The sequence below is a fragment of the Chiloscyllium plagiosum genome, unplaced genomic scaffold (assembly GCF_037043375.1).
Source record: "Chiloscyllium plagiosum isolate Xiang-an unplaced genomic scaffold, Cpla_swu_hap1 HiC_scaffold_30, whole genome shotgun sequence".
NCBI classification, from domain to species: domain Eukaryota; kingdom Metazoa; phylum Chordata; class Chondrichthyes; order Orectolobiformes; family Hemiscylliidae; genus Chiloscyllium; species Chiloscyllium plagiosum.
The window spans coordinates 56,341,636-56,359,570 of record NW_028270168.1 but is presented as its reverse complement, the minus strand read 5'-3'; positions in this window follow the sequence as shown (position 1 = coordinate 56,359,570).

Here is a 17,935-nt window from a genome sequence, read left to right as displayed (position 1 = left end):
TTTAGAAACGGATTCCTGGGAAATGGCTGTCCCTCACGGGGATAGTATTCGCTGCCCATCCCTAATGGAGGGGATGAGTTACTTTGCTGAACCTTTGATAACCTTAGTACGGAAGTACAGCCCATGATGCCGCTGGGGAGGGAGTTGCATGAGTTAGACCCAGTGACACTGAAGGAACAGTGAGACACATCTAACTCAGGATGGTGAGATCCTTGTACGGGGATCTGCAGTGGTAGATTTCCTGTGTTGGGAAGAAGGGCTAATGCCCGAAACGTCGATTCTCCTGTTCCCTAGATGCTGCCTGACCTGCTGCGCTTTTCCAGCAACACATTTCCATCTCTGATCTCCAGCATCTGCAGACCTCACTTTCTCCTCATAGATTTCCTGTGTATCTGCTACCATTGTTCTTCAGGATGGATGTATACGCTGGACTGATTCTGGCTGGCTCAGGGTGTGTGCTCTGTGTGTGACCAAGAATTTATTTTCATTCAGATAATTCACAAGAAGAGAAATAAATCTTCATTCGCTGATTGGGAATTGCATCCGGTCTGGCCTCCGAAGCAGGGAACCCCAGTGATGCTGACAGTAACTCTTGTGTCCTGATCTGAACACACTTGTGCCTCTTCTTCACGTCATAACTACCTTCAGCAACAATGTTTCCCTCTCCAAGTTTCCAAACAGGTCATATTATCGCCCTGGGTTTCAATGTGAATAAAGCGGAGCTGTGATATTGTGATGTTGTTGAGCAGATGTACTGCAGGAATATTCCAGTTAACCTCTGTGGTTCTCAAGTTCTACTCACACAGATTGTACAGCATCTGACCCTACTTAATTTTTTTATTGTTGATTTGATTTCATTTCTTACTCATAAGCCATCCCCAACCCCTCTGGCCACTGGGCTTTTTTGATAGGATATACATCCTTGAATATTCAGCTCCCAATCCTGATCCCCTTGCAGTCGTAATACCCACCATAGAATATAGAACATAGAACAATACAGCGCAGAACAGGCCCTTCGGCCCTCGATGTTGCACCGACCTGTGAACTACTCTCAGCTCGTCCCCCTACATCATCCATGTGCTTATCCAAGGATTGTTTAAATTTCCTTCATGTGGGCTGAATTACCTACATTCCACACCCTTACCACTCTCTGAGTAAAGAACCTGCCTCTGACATCTGCCTTAAATTTATAACCCCTCAATTTGTAGTTATGTCCCCTCGTACAAGCTGACATCATCATCCTAGGACAAAGACTTTCACTGTCTACCCTCTCTAATCCTCTGATCATCTTGTATGTCTCTATCAAATCCCCTCTTAGCCTTCTTATTTTCAATGAGAACAGACCACAATCTCTCAGCCATTTCTCATAAGACCTTCCCTCCAGACCAGGCAACATCCTGGTAAATCTCCTCTGCACCATTTCCAATGTTTCCACATCCTTCCCGAAATATGGCGACCAGAATTGTACACAACATTCCAAGTGTGGCCGCACTAGCGTTTTGTATAGTTGCAGCATGATATTGTGACTCCGGAACTCAATCCCTCTATGAATGAAACCCAACACACCTTCTTAACTGCACTTTCAACCTGGGTGGCAACTTTCAGGGATCTATGTACATGGACTCTAAGATCCCTCTGCATAGCCACACTACCAAGAATCTTTCCATTGACCCAGTACTCTGCTTTCCTGTTATTCTTTCCAAAGTACATCAACTTATATTTAGCTGCATTGAACTCCATTTGCCACCTCTCAGCCCAATTCTGCAGTTTATCCAAGTTCCCCTGCAATCTGTAACATTCTTCCAAACTGTCCACTACTCCACCGACTTTAGTGTCATCTGCAAATTTAATAATCCATGCACCTATGCCTGTGTCGAAGTCATTTATAAAAATGACAAACAGCAGAGGTCCCAAAACAGATCCTTGTGGCACACCACTAGTAACTGGACTCCAGGCTGAATATTTTCCATCAACTCACTGCCTTCTTTCAGAAAGCCAGTTTCTAATTCAAACTGCTAAATCACCCTCAATTCCATGCCTCTGCATTTTCTCCATCAGCCTACCATGTGGAACCTTATCAAAGGCTTTACTGTAGTCCACATATACCATGTCAACTGCCTTACCCTCATCTACATGCTTGGTCACTTTCTCAAAAAACTTAATGAGATTTGTGAGACATGACCTGCCCTTGACACAATCATGTTGACTATCTCCAATTAAATTGTTGCTTTCAGAATGATTATAAATCTTATTAATTATAATCCTTTCCAAAACCTTTCCTACAACAGAAGTAAGGCTCACTGGTCAATAATTCCCTGGGTCATCTCTACTGCCCTTTTTGAACTAGGGCAGAACATTTGCAGTCCTCCAGTCTTCTGGTACTAAACCTGTAGATAATGATCTGGCTTCTGAGTAATCCAAGATGAAGGACGGGAAAAATTTCTGGCTGTAAGAGCTGCTTCTTTATTTGAGGTATTTTAGGTGTTGGAGGTAATTTCCTCGAATTCCAGGAGCAGCAATTACTGTTTTATATGCTGTTGCATTGTTTTGGAACTTTGGAAAAAAAAGTCAAAACAACAGCAGTTTAAAAGGGAGAAGAGCAGACAAAGGAAGCACATGGTGAGGACAGTGCAGGAGAGAGAGAGAGAGAGAGCCTGCACAGTTACTGCCTTTGCTGTTGAATTCGTGTATCGCTGGATATCGGAGTTAATCTGGGAAAATTAACAAACACAACTAATCTTGGAGGAACTGGTGGGCAAAGTTCCACAGCACAGAATCAGATAAGTTAATTGTTGTTTTAAGTCTGTCCAAGAGAAAGGCTGCAGTAGTGATTCTTTCTTGATTATATGTTTTTGGAGATAAGTCTCTTGATTAAACTTAAAATATAAGCTATAGCTATTAATTTAACCTGGGGCAATATTTGTAGAGGAATAAGATGGTGTTATTTTCTGGGTCTGTAGATTGTGAAGGAGCAAAAATGGCTTTTGCACTGATATATACTTCTTATCAGATGTGGGAGTTTAAAGAGAGTTTAAGAGTTACTGAGGATAATATCTGCCATAAATGCTGTTGGATGCAAATCTTATCAGATTAAATGGATCAGTTGGAGAAACAGATAGAAGCAATGGGGAATTTGCAACAGCAACTGTATGTGATGGATGACAGTTATAGGAAGGGGGAAAGTCTCAGATACAGTCACATAGATGGGTTAACTCCAGGAAGGGTAAGAGAGGTAGGTAGCTAGTGCAGGAGTCTTTTGTGGATATACACATTTCAAACAAGTATGCTGTTTTGGAAAATGTAGGGGGTGATGGATTCTCAGGGGAACGTAGCACGAACAGCCAAGTTTCTGGTTTTGAGACTGGCTCTAAAGCAATGAGTGGTACATTGGCTTCCAAGAGATCAATTGTGTTAAGGGATTCTGTACAGACAGTACAGAGGTACAGACAGCAGTTTCTGTGGCCAGCAAAGAAAAAGCAGAATGGTGTGTTGTTTCCCTGGTGCCAGGATCAAGGATGTCTCAGAGAGGGGCAAGAGGGGCCAGCAGGAGTTCATTGTCCATATTGGAACCAACGACATAGGAAGAGAAAAGGTTGAGACTTTGAAGGGAGATTACAGAGAGTTAGGCAGAAATTTAAAATGGAGGTCCTCAGGGGTAGTAATATCTGGATTACTCCCAGTGCTACGAGCTAGTGAGGGCAGGAAGAGGAGGATAGAGCAGATGAATGAATGGCTGAGGAGCTGGTGTATAGGAGAAGGATTCACATTTTTGGATCATTGGAATCTCTTTTGGGGTAGAAGTGACCTGTACAAGAAGGACGAATTGTACTAAATTCAAAGGGGACTGATATACTGGCAGGGAAATTTGCTAGAACTGCTTGGGAGGATTTAAACTAGTGGGATCGAGGGAGATAGTGAGGAAAGAGATCGATCTGAGATGGGTACAGCTGAGAACAGAAGTGAGTCAAACAGTGAGGGCAGGCAGGGACAATGTAGGACTAATAAATTAATCTGCATTTATTTCAATGCAAAGTGCCTCACAGGGCATGGTTAAGAACATGGGACTGGGATATCATAGCAATTACGGAAACATGGCTCAGGGATGGGCAGCTTAATGTTCCAGGATACAAATGCTACAGGAAGGATAGAAAAGGAGGCAAGAGAGGAAGGGGAGTGGCATTTTTAGGGTGTTGGTTTGCTTGCTGAGCTGTGTGTTTGATATCCAGATGTTTCATTACCTGGCCAGGTAACATCATCAGTGGTGACCTCCAAGTGGCATTTTTGATAAGGGATAACATTATAGCTGTGCTGAAGGAGGATATTCCCAGAAATACTTCGAGGGAAGTTATTTGGGTGGAACTGAGAAATAAGAAAGGGATGATCACTTTATTGGGATTGTATTATAGACCCCCCAATAGTCGGAGGGAAATTGATAAACAAACTTGTAAAGAGATCTCAGCTACCTGTAAGAATAATAGGGTAGTTATGGTAAGGGATTTTAACTTTCCAAACATCGACTGGGACTGCCATAGTGTTAAAGGTTTAGATGGAGAGGAACTTTTTAAGTGTGTACAAGACAATTTTCTGATTCAGTATGTGGATATACCTACTAGAGAAGGTGCAAAACTTGACCTACTCTTGGGAAATAAGGCAGGTGTCAGTGGGGGAGCACTTTGGGGCCAGCAATTCTATTCGTTTTACAATAGTGATGGAAAAGGATAGACCAGATCTAAAAGTTGAAGTTCTAAATTGGAGAAAGGCCAGTTTTGACGGTATTAGGCAAGAACCTTCGAAAGCTGATTGGAGGCAGATGTTCGCAGGTAAAGGGACGGTTGGAAAATGTGAAGCCTTCAGAAATGAAATAACAAAAGTGCAGAGAAAGTATATTCCTGCTTGGGTGAAAGGAAAGGCTGGTAGGTATAGGGAATGCTGGATGATGAAAGAAATTGAGGGGTTGGTTAAGAACAAGAAGGAAGCATATGTCAGGTATAGACAGGATAGATCGAGTGAATCCTTAGAAGAGTATAAAGAAAGTAGGAGTATACTTAAGAGGGAAATCAGGAGGGCAAAACGGGGACATGAGATAGCTTTGGCATATAGAATTAAGGAGAATCCAAAGGGTTTTTACAAATATATTAAGGACAAAAGGGTAACTAGGGAGAGTATAGGGCCCCTCAAACATCAATAAGGCGGCCTTTGTGTGGAGCCACAGAAAATGGGGGAGATACTAAATAAGTATTTTGCATCAGTGTTTACTGTGGAAAAGGATATGGAAGATATAGACTGTAGGGAAATAGATGGTGACATCTTGCAAAATGTACAGATTACAGAGGAGGAGGTGCTGGATGTCTTTAAATGGTTAAAGGTGGATAAATCCCCAGGATCTGATCAGATGTACCCGAGAACTCTGTGGGAAGCTAGAGAAGTGATTGCTGGGCCTCTTGCTGAGATATTTGTATCATCGATAGTCACAGGTGAGGTGCCGGAAGACTGGGGGTTAGCTAACGTGGTGCCATTGTTTAAGAAGGGCGGTAAAGACAAGCCAGGGAACCAAAGACCTCAGTGGTGGGCAAGTTGTTGGAGGGAATCCTGAGGGAAAGGATGTACATATATTTGGAAAGGCAAGGACTGATTTGGGATAGATGGCTTTCTGCATGGGAAATCATGTCTCACAAACTTGATTGAGTTTTTTGAAGAAGTAACAAAGAAGATTGATGAGGGCAGAGCAGTAGATGTGATCTATATAAACTTCAGTAAGGCGTTCGATAAGATTCCCCATGGGAGACTGATTAGCAAGGTTAGATCTCATGGAATACAGGGAGAACTAGCCATTTGGATACAGAACTGGCTCAAAGATAGAAGACAGAGGGTGGTGGTGGAGGGTTGTTTTTCAGACTGGAGGACTGTGACCAGTGGAGTGCCACAAGGTTCAGTGCTGGGCCCTCTACTTTTTGTCATTTACATAAATGATTTGGATGTGAACATAAGAGGTACAGTTAGTAAGTTTGCAGATGACACCAAAATTGGAGGTGTCATGGACAACGAAGAGGGTTACCTCAGATTACAACAGGATCTGGACCAGATGGGCCAATGGGCTGAGAAGTGGCAGATGGAGTTTAATTCAGCGAGGTGCTGCATTTTGGGAAAGCAAATCTTAGCAGGACTTATACACTTAATGGTAAGGTCCTAGGGAGTGTTGCTGAACAAAGAGACCTTGGAGTGCAGGTTCATAGCTCCTTGACAGTGGAGTGTCAGGTAGATGGGATAGTGAAGAAGGCATTTTTTTATGCTTTCCTTTATTGAGTACAGGATTTGGAAGTTCATATTGCGGCTGTACAGGACATTGGTTAGGCCACTGTTGGAATATTGCGTGCAATTCTGGTCTCCTTCCTATTGGAAAGATGTTGTGACACTTGAAAGGGTTCAGAAAAGATTTACAAGGATGTTGCCAGGGTTGGAGGATCTGAGCTACAGGGAGAGGCTGAACAGGCTGGGGCTGTTTTCCCTGGAGCATCGGAGGCTGAGGGGTGACCTTATAGAGGTTTACAAAATTATGACGGGCATGGATAGGGTAAATAGACAAAGTCTTTTCCCTGGGGTTGGGGAGTCCAGAACTAGAGGGCATAGGTTTAGGGTGAGTGGGGAAAGATATAAAAGAGACCTAAGGGGCAACTTTTTCACGCAGAGGGTGTGATGTGTATGGAATGAGCTGCCAGAAAATGTGGTGGAGGCTGGTACAATTGCAACATTTAAGAGGCACTTGGATGGGTATATGAATAGGAAGGGTTTGGAGGGATATGGGCTGGGTGCTGGCAGGTGGGACTAGATTGCGTTGGGATAGCTGGTCGGCATGGACGGGTTGGACCGAAGGGTCTGTTTCCATGCTGTACATCTCTATGATTCTATGACACTAAATATCAAAGCTCTGCTATCTCCTAGCTTCCCAGAGAATCCTTGGATAAATCCCATCCAGCCCAGGGGACTTGTCTACTTTCACACCTTCTGGAATTGATAACACCTGTTCATAACTAATCTCAATCCTTTCTAGTTTAATATCCTGTACCTCATTCTTCTCCTCTGCAATATTCTCCTTTTCTTGAGTGAAAACCAATGAGAAATGTTCATTTAGCACCTCTCCGATCTCCACAGGGTCCACACTCAACTTTCCACTTCTGTCTTTGACTGGCCCTATTCCTATCCTAGTCATCCTTTTTTTCCTCACATACCTATAGAAAGCTTTAGGGTTCTCCTTTATTCTATTTGCTAAAGACTGCTCGTGTCCTCTCTTTGCTCTTCTTAACTCTCTCTTTAAATCCTTCCTAGCTGATCTGTAACTCTCCATCACCTCATCTGTACCATCTTGCCTCATCAACACATAAGCCTCCTTCTTCTGCTTAACAAGAGATGCAATTTCTGTACTAAACCACAGTTCCCTTATCTTATCACTTCCTCCCTGCCTGACTGGGACATACCTATCAAGAACACGGAATATCTGTTCCTTAAACCAGCTCCATATTTCCATTGTCTGCATCCCCTGCATTTTGTTACCCCATTCTATGCATCTTAATTCTTGCCTAATCACATTATAATTGCTCTTGCCCCATCAATAAATCTTGACCTGTGGCATGTACCTATCCCTTCCCATCGCTAAACTAAATGTAACTGAATTATGGTCACTCTCCCCAAAGTGCTCACCTACAACTAAATCAAACACCTGGCCTGGTTCGTTACCAAGCACTAGATCCAGTGTGGCCTCCCCTCTTGTCAGCCCTTCAACATACCGTGTCAGGAAACCCTCCTGTACACATTAGACAAAAACTGATCCATCCAACGTACATAGCATTTCCAATGTTGGTCCCCCATAATGACCACCCTGTTCCTTTTACTCCTACCCAGAATATCTTTGCCAATCCTCTCTTCCACCTCCCTGGAACTTTTTGGAGGCCCTTAAAAAACTCCAAGCAATGTAACCTCTCCTCTCCTGTTTCTAACCTCAGCTCACACTATCTCAGTAGACAAGTCCTCGTCAAAAGTTCTTTCAGCTACCGTTATACTATCCTTGACTAACAAGGCCACACCACCCCTTCTTTTACTGCCTTGTCTGTTTTTAATGAAAGATCTAAACCCTGGAATCTGCAACATCCATTCCTCACCCTGCTCTATCCATGTCTCCAAAATGGCCACAACATCGAAGTCTCAGGTAGTTGGCCATGCTGCAGGCTCACCTACCTTATTTTGGATACTTCTGGCTTTGAAGTAGACACACTTCAAACCAGTTTGCTGTCTGCCAGCATATTCCTGTGACCCTGAAATCCTGTCCCTGTCTTCCCTACTCACATCCTCCTGTGCACTGCAACTGCACCTCCGGTTCCCATCCCCCTGCTGAGCTAGTTTAAACCCACCGAATACCACCAGCAAATTTCCCACCCCTGACATTAGTACCCCTCTGGTTCAAGTGAAGACCGACCTGTTTGTACAGGTCCCACCTTCCCCAGAATGAGCCTCAATTATCCAAATACCTGAAACCCTCCCTCCTACACCATTCTTGCAGCCACGTGTTCAGCTGATATCTCTCCTTATTCCTTGCCTCACTATCAGGTGGCACGGGTAACAAATCAGAGATACCAACTCTGTTTGTTCTAGCTCTCAGCTTCCACCCTAGCTCCCTGAAATCCTGCCTTACATCCCTAACCCTCTTCCTATCTATGTCATTGGTATCTACATGGACCATGACTTGAGACTGGTCACTCTCTCCCTTCAGGACCCCAAAGATACGATCTGAGACATCATGGACCCTGGCACCTGGGAGGCAACGCACCAACCATGAGTCTTGTTCGTTCCCATAAACTTTCTATCTGACTGTCTAACTATTGAGTCCCCAATGACTAACACTCTCCTCCTTTTCCTCCTTTCCTTCTGTGCAACAGGGACAGGCTCTGTGCCAGAGACATGGGGCCCACTGCATACCCCGGTCAGTTGCCCGCCTCAACAGTATCCAAAACGGCATACATGTTTTTCAGGGGAACGACCACATGGGATCCCTCCACTTACTGTTTTTTTCCCCTGTCGAACAGTCACCCAGCTTTCTTTGCCCCTTGGAGTAACTACTTCCCTGTAATTCTTATCTATCACAATCTCAGCCTCCAGAATGATCAAAGTTCATCCAGGTCCCACTCCAGTTCCTTAACATGGTCTTGGAGGAGCAAGAGTTGGGTGGTCTGCCTGCGATATACTTGGATGGGACACTAATGGCGTCCCTCACCTCAAACATCATGCAGGAGGAACATTGCTCTCCCTGCACTACCATCCCTGCTAGTCCCCTTATCACAAAGTAAAAAAGAAGAGACACTTAGCTAAAGTGCCCCTGGTCTTTAAGGTTACGGGATGTTCTTTATGTCAACCACCTTCAGCAGTAATGTTTCTCGCTCTAAGTTTCCAAACAGTTCATCCTGGATTTCATTGTGAAGAAAGCGGAGCTTTGATTATCTGATGTTGTTCAGCAGATGCACTGCAGGATGGTACAGAACAGGCTGATGCTAACAGGGACTTGTTTTGAGGCACTGAGCTTTGCAGTGAAGGGGCAGAACCACTGAAGGATTCCTTCAACTTGTCTGATTCTAGATCCCGGGCTAGAAATGACCAAGGGTTTCTCGCTGAATTAATTCGGGGTTTTGACTCGAAGAGTCTATGACTCAAAGTATGAAAGTACAGTTTACTGGAGTGGATCATGAAGTAGCGCAGTGAATGGGAACAAAACGATGGATAGTTCCAGCAGAGAAGGAGGCAACCCAGAAGCAGGCACCTGAAGACAAATATGTTTCCTTTTCCAGTGAATGGCATCATTTTATAAAGTGGAGACTATTGAAGTGAAGCAGTGACAGAGATGATCTTTACTAGTTGTTCACCTTGTGACTGTTCCCATTGCTACTCATGTCCATGTAAACATCAAAACTCTGCAGCATGGGGGTGTTGGTCTATACGGGGTCAGGGACGCAATGGACAATGTGTCTGACTCTACATCAGGAGATTGTAAGTTCCGCTCCTACTTTGCTTGAATGTCATTCACAGCTTCTTTGTACTTCCAAACTCATCTTTCTCATTGTCCTGAAGCTGAAACGTAGTTTGAACTCCTGATCTGCAGGGATGGGAATCCTTTCACTAACTCCCATCAGTAACTGTACCTGAGAACACCAGGGTCAATCTCACAGACGGGAAGCTGAAATAATCCCACATGTTGCTCATGGGAACCTTTCCATTTCCCAAACCCAATCACTGCAGCTCCTAGGAATGGAAAGGGAACAAACAACAAAGCCCAGTCTCACCTTTGTAAATCTTTAGAAACTCTTTGAGAAACGGAATCAGAGGAGAGTGAAGGGTGTACAGTCCGACTGAGCAGAGAGAGTCAAGGCAATTTGCCCTTCTTTCAGAGGGGAAGCTGATGTTCTCGGGGATATTAACTGATCTGAGATAATGAACAGATTCCTGTAAGATCTGCTCTGGTTTTGCTGCCAGCACAGTCAAGAGTAACCCTGATTCCCTGACTGGGAATTGAACCAGATCCACCGCAGTGAAAGCACCGAATCCTAACCGTTAGACAACTAGAGATGAAGGCAAGAGGCTTGCATCGTTTCTTAATGACACGGCTTTTTTAAAATCCCTGCCGATAAGTTTCTCCTTCAAAATTATCGCGTGATCAAGTTTTCCTAGCAAGGAGGGGGGCCCACCATCCTAGTTCCCAGCACTTGGCCTGTAGCCTTGTTTGCTCTGACAGTTAAAGCGCTCACCGCAATGACATTTTCTCTATGACTTTTAATCTCAAACAACACAATGAATGGGACTGAAGTTTGAGGTGGGAAACAAAATTAGAAGCTGCTGGAAAAGCTCAGCAGGTCTGGCAGCTTCTGTGATGTGAAATTAGAGTTAGACATAAGTCCATATGACCATAAGATCTTGGAGCAGAAATTAGGCCATTCAGCCCATTGAGTCTCCTCCACCAATCAATCATGGCTGATAGTTTTTTCAACCCCATTTTCCCGCTTTCTCCTCGCAAACATTGACCCCTGGTAATCAATAACCTATCTATCTCAGTCTTAAATACATTCAATGACTTGGCCTCCACAGCCTTCTGTGGCAGTGAATTCCACAGATTCACTACTCTCTGGCTAAACAAGTTTCTCCTTCTCTCCACTATTAAGGGTCTTCCATTTACTCAAAGGCTGTGCCCTCAGGTCCTAGTCTCTCCTGCCAATGGAAACATCTTTCAAACATTCATTCTGACCAGGCCTTTCAGTATTCTGAAAGTTTCAATCAGAAACTTCCTTCTAACCTTCATCGAGTAAAGCCTCAGAGTCCTCAAACATTTCTCATATGTTAAGACTTTCATTCCTGGGATCATTCTCGTGAACATCCTCTGGACCCGCCGTAGGGCCAATGCACCCTTCTTGAGCTATGGGGCCCGAAAGTGCTCACACTGCTCTAAAGGTGATCTGACCAGAACCTTAGAAATTCTCTCCCAAGTACATTCTGCTTTTATATTCTAGTCTTCTTGAGATGAATGACAACATTGTATGTGCCTTTCCAACTATCTACTCAACCTGCAGGTTTACCTTAAGAGAAAGGTGGACTTTACACTTCGGATATCTGAAGTTCCCCCCATTTAGAAAATAGTCCGTGCCTCTTCCTACCAAAGCGCATGACCTCCCACTTTCCCACGCTGTATTTCATCTGCCAAATCTTTTCCCACTCTCTTATCCTCTTGTATGATGCTGCTCCTTTAACAAGGTTATGTTGTCCTCGGCTTTCTTTTTTCAGAGAGGTCATAAAATGCACAGACTCTGAAAAGTCTAAGTTTAAAGGTTTCAGGGCAAATTTTATTATAGTTAACAGATACTCCCTCAGAAACAAGGCTTTCAAGTTTACAAAAACACTTGTATGCTGAAAGGCGTGTGGCCTGTTCTCACAGCTCGGCCTTTCCCTGATTTGGTTTGGTTTTAGCAAGCAGAGTTGTAAAGTTGCTGGATCCAAGAAAAGCAGGTCCATGCTGACCCTCTCTCTCTGATTTTTTTCCCTGTAAGACCCTGTGTTTGATTTTACCTTTTGTGCCAAGGGATGTTTATGGGCATTGTTGCAAGTATTTGAAACAGCATGATTAAGTTGTGATAATCTGTTGGGTTTTTTGATAGATTAAGTGTTATTCTGTATCCTGTTCTCCAATATTTGTGTTTCATTCGGTAATCCTGCAAATAAATTCTGTTTTATTTTAAGCTAACTGGTTTGTCTCGTTGTATCCCTCCTGAAAAATCCACATCACACTTGATTAAAACAACTAGCAAAGTTAGGGTCTGGGCTACTTTCTTGAAATATTTTGATGGGGTTTGGCTTCGTCTGTAACACTGTATAAATCTTTCCAAAGCCTCTCCGCCTTCTCAGTACCACTTGGCCCACACCCCACCAGCTTTTTTGTGTCATCTACAAACTTAGCCAGAATGCCCTCAGTTCCTTCTGCTGGATCATTAATGTATCAAGTGAAAAGTTATGGTCCCAATACTGAGCCTTGTGGAACACCACTAGCTTCCATCTTGAGAAGGACCCACTCTCTGCCTTCTGCCAGACAGATAATCATCTGTCTGTGCTAGTACCTGATCTCTAACACCATTTGCCCTTATCTTACAGAGCAGCCTCTTGACACAAGCCTTCTGGAAATCCAGGTCGATAACATCCATTTGCTCTCTTTAGTCTAAGTTGTCTGTTACCTCCTCAAATAATTCTAACAGATTGTCAGGCATGACCTCCCCTTGATGAAACCTTGCTGACTTTCTCCTATTTTACTATGCACTTCCAAGTACAGTAGTCCCCCTGTACCTGCAGGGGACATGTCCCATAAACTACCACAGAAATCCAAAACTGCAGATAGGAACGAACCTATTCATTTAAATGGGAATCTTACCTTTCTGTCAGCCTTCTGGTCCCTGTTTCTAGAAAGTTCCCTATAATATGTTCAGCCCATGGTAATCCATGGGTAACTGAAACTGCAGAAAATGATTCCGCGGAGACGGGGGTTGCTCTGTCTTCAGAGATCTCATCCTTCACAATGGATTTCAAAATCTTATCAATAATGAGATCAAGCTATTCTTGTCTTTTGCCTTATTCTGTTCTTAAACGGGGGGGTTTGCATTCAAGATTTTCCAATCCTCTGGGATCCTCCCTGACTTCAGTGATACCTGAAATATCACTGTTTAAGCCTCCACTGTCTTGTCAGCAATCTCCTTCAGAACTCTATGGTGTAGCCCATTTTGTCCAAGTAAGTTATCCACTTCCAGACCTTTCAGTTTTTCTAGAACCTTTTCTTTGGTGATGGCCAACATACTCATCTCTGACCCCCGACTCTCTTGACGTTTTGAGGTATTACTCATATCTTCCATCATGAAGACTGACGCAAAATACTTATTTGGTTTCTCAGCCACTTCTTTGGTCCCTATTACTACTTCTTCAGCATCATTTTTCAGTAGCCCAATGCCCACTTTTGCCTCTCTTTTACTCTTTACATATCCAAAGAAACTCTAGCAATCTTTTTTCATATTACTGGTTAGCTTATTCTCACATTTAATCTTCTCCCTTCCCCCTTATTTCTTTTGTTGTTGTGCTGTGTTGGTCTTTGCAGCCTTCCCACTGCCCTTTGCCATATTTCAGGTCCGGTGACCCTTTCTGGGAACTAGCATTTCCAGAAACTTCAATTTCTGTTTGAGATGGGAAAACTACATTCACACCACCTCAGAGAACATAACCTTTACCCACAGACACATTCTCCCAAGAGTGACAGAGACCATCTCCTAGAAAGTAGGATTTCACCCACTTGGCTTATTTTGTCTCATTTCAGGCTTCAACACAAGAGCCTGCTTACAGCAAAGTATTGCCTTTGATGTTAGAGCAACAGCTCTATAATTCATTCAGTCCCTACTGAGACTGGAACTCACAACCCCTGGATTACAAAACCAGTGCTCTAACCGCTGAGCTACAGACTCACTACAAGACACACTGAGAGAGGGGGTCACATGCACCAGAAACTTACTAATCATGCCTTGTATTATAAAGCAAGATGTAACAAAACCAAGACAAGGGGATCATGTAGAGAAGGATGGGCAAATGCAATACTGAATGCAATACTGAATCAGACAGTGTCCAGGGTGATATATACAGGGATCTTCCCCGGTAGTCTAGTCATTTGGATTCAGTACTTTCATAGCCATGTCATGTTGATGGTTACATTTCCAATAATACATTTGAAATATTGATTGATCTTTAGAAGCAGAATTATATCATAAACCAGTCAGAATCACTTCCCTGCATGTTACAGTTCCACATCAGCAATGTCAACTGTGATTTATTTGATGTGTAATTGGTTCAAAACAAGAGCAGAGGGATCATCGGGGAAAAAAATTGATGTTTTCCATATGGACTTCAGTAAGGCCTTTAACGAGGTCCCACACGGCAGGCTGGTCATGAAGGTTAGGTCACATGGGATCCAGGGAGAGCTAGCTAATTGGATTCAAAACTGGCTTTATGGCAGGAAGCAGAGGGTGGTGGTTGAAAGTTGTTTCTTGGAGTGAAGGTCTGTGACTAGTGGTGTGCCACAGGGATTGGTGCTGGGATGTTTGTGATTTGTTATTTTCACAAGCGAACTTAATGTGAATGTACAAGGCATGATTAGTAAGTTTGTGAATGATACAAATCTAGGACGTATCATTGAAAGAGAGGAAGGCTATCAAAAATTACAGAGGGAACTTGATCATATGGGGAAATGAGCTGAGGATTGGCAAATGCAATTCAATACAGATCTGTTACAGTTTGGAAAGTCAAACCATGGTAGGACTTATACAGTAAATGGTAAGGTCCTGAGGAGTGTTGTGGAACAGAGGGACCTAGGACGACAAGTACATAGTTTGTTGACATGGCGTCACAGGTAGACAGCATGGTGAAGAAGGCATTTCGCATGCTGGTTGAGGCATTGAGTAAACGAGTTGAGGTGTTATTGGACAGTTGTAAAAGTCATTAGTGAGACCGTAATTGGAGTATTGTGTACAGTTTTGGTCATCTTGTTATAGGAAAGACATAGTTAAACTGTAAAGAGTGCAAAGAAGATTTATGCCAGGACTAGTAAGCCTGAGTCATAGGAAGAGGTTGGCCAGGAAAGGACTTTAATTCCTTGGAATGTAGGAGGAGGATGTGTAACCATATCGAGGTGTAGAAAATTATGAGGAGCAGGGATGTGGAATTGAAAACTAAAAGGCATACGTTGAAGGTGAGAGGGGAAAGATTTAAGAAGGACCTAAGGGACAACTTCTTCATGCAGAGAGTGGTGCATATATGGAATGAGCTGCTGGAGGATATGTTTAAGACAGATACAATAGTGATATTTTTAAAATATTTTGATAGGCACATGGATGGGAAGACTTTAGAGGGATGTGGACCAAATGTGGGCAATTGAAACTAGCTGAATGGGCACTATTGTCACTAGCTGGGACTAAAGGGCCTGTTTCCATGTTGTATTATTCCATGAATCGATAACTCCATGATTCTACTGTGGTTTGTGAGCGGTGACTGTGGACCTGGTGGATAGACACAATGTTGGTGCTGAAGGCCGTTTTTCCTGTTTACCCTAGAATACAGATCACTCTGGATCAATTACCCACAATGACTCTCCTTCGTATTGTTCATTGCATATCTCACCTTGGTTCAGTGGGGGGCTGGGGAGTGGGATCCATACATTTTTAACTTGGAAAACTTTACTCAGGTCAGTTTTGCAGCTTCATATTAAGACCATTACTTTTTGGAGAAGAAAGAGACCATTCAGCCCATCAAATCTGTTCCACCATTCAATGAGCTCATGATTGATCTGATAATCCAGAACTGCACTACCTTGCCTTTCTTCACAACCCTTCATACCTTTACTGATTAAAAATCTGTTGATCTCAGCCTTCAATATACTTAATAACCCATATCTGAAAGCCCATGCTGGAAAGAATTCCACCGGAAAGAACATAGAACATTACAGCACAGTACAGACCCTACAGCCCTCAATGTTGCACTAACCTGTAGGACCAATCTGAAGCCCATCTAACTATTCCATCTTCATCCATATGTTTATCCAATGACCATTTAAATGCCCTTAATGCTGGTGAGTGTACTACTGTTGCAGGCAGTGTGTTCCATGCCTTTACTACTCTCTGAGTAAAGAAACTACCTCTGACATCTGTGCTATATCTATCACCTTCAATTTAAAGCAATGTCCACTCATGCTAGCTGTCACCATCCGAGGAAAAAGGCTCTCACTGTCCACCCTATCTAACCCTCTGATGTCTCAATTAAGTCACCTCTCAACCTTCTTCGCTCTAACGAAAACAGCCTCAAGTCTCTCATCCTTTCCTCCATACCAGACAACATTCTAATGAATCACCTCTGAACCCTTTACAAAGTTTCCACATCCTTCCTATAATGCAGTGAGCAGAACTGTACATAATACTCCAAGTACAGCTGCATCAGAGCTTTGTACAGCTGCAGCACGACCACGTGGCTCTAAAACCCAATCCCTCTACCAATAAAAGCTAACACATTGTATGCTTCTTAACATGGCAGAACAATGGTGTGTTTAACGGCCAGACTGGAAAGACACAAAAAAAAACTGCAGATGCTGGAATCCAAAATAGACAGGCAGGAGGCTGGAAGAACATATTAAGCCAGGCAGCACCGGGGGTGGAGAAGTCGATGTTTCAGATGTAACCCTTCTTCAGGACTGGAAAGAACAGTGTCACTGGAGTGGAGGAAGGGAAGAGAGGACATGGTGACAAAGAATATAACAAGTAAAGCTAAAAGAGAAGGAAGAAGTGGGAGTGAGTTCACAATCACACCATTATTCTATCATTCTCACATTCCGATCACTTCTGAACTATGAACATCCTTTCTACCCCAGCACTCCATCTTTCTCCACACTTCACATCAGCTCTGATGAAGAGTCAAAACATTAGCTTACTTTCTCGCCATTGATGCTGCTTGAACTGTCGTGATCTCCAGCATATTTGGTTTCAGTACAGATTCCAGCATCTGCAGAAATTTGCTCCTAAATTCGTTCTCACCACTGTCTTAAATGTGTGAGCCCCATTCTGATATCAGTCACTCTGGTACCAGTCTGTCATAGAAGGGAGCAAATCTCATTGCATCCAACACGTTAAATCTCCATAAACCTGTATGTTTCAATAATGAGTAAAAGTTTTTGTGGTACTGTGTCTGCGCAGGCCATGGCAATGGCTTTCAGTACTTCCTCCCATTTGGTTTTGTCGCTGACGTGAAACTCTCACTGATTTGACAGAGATGCTCCCTTTGCTGTCTTTAATGCCTGGAATTCACGTTTACCTTACAAATTACTACAGGAACAATAAATCCTCATTCCCTAACTGGGAATCAAAACCAGGAAACAACAATGAGAGCGCTGAGTCTCAAAGACTAGAGCACCATGGAAGGTGGCCGCAATGCTTGCAACTTTTCTTCTTGACACTATTTTTGACTTTTTGTTCAGTTGCAAAATGATAGAGAGTCACTGAGTTACTTACAGCAAGGGGACTGGCCCATTTGTTCACTATATCAACACCTGTCATCAAACATGTTGCTTCTGAACCAAGATTCCAGCTCTTGGCTTTGTGTGTTCTGACATTTTAAGTGCTGGATGTAAGTTTGTCACTGAGCTGGAAACCCACTAATTTTAAGTGCTCATCTAAGTAGATATCCCATGTCTTGAGGGCTTCAATAGAACAAAAACAGGTCCTTAACCAATGACAGGAAACATTGCTTTTTTCTAGGACAGAAACTCTATATTTTCCTCCCTGAAGACAGTTCCAAAAGACAAACTCTTTCTTGAAGCTGTTTGCCAGTATCCTTATGATGC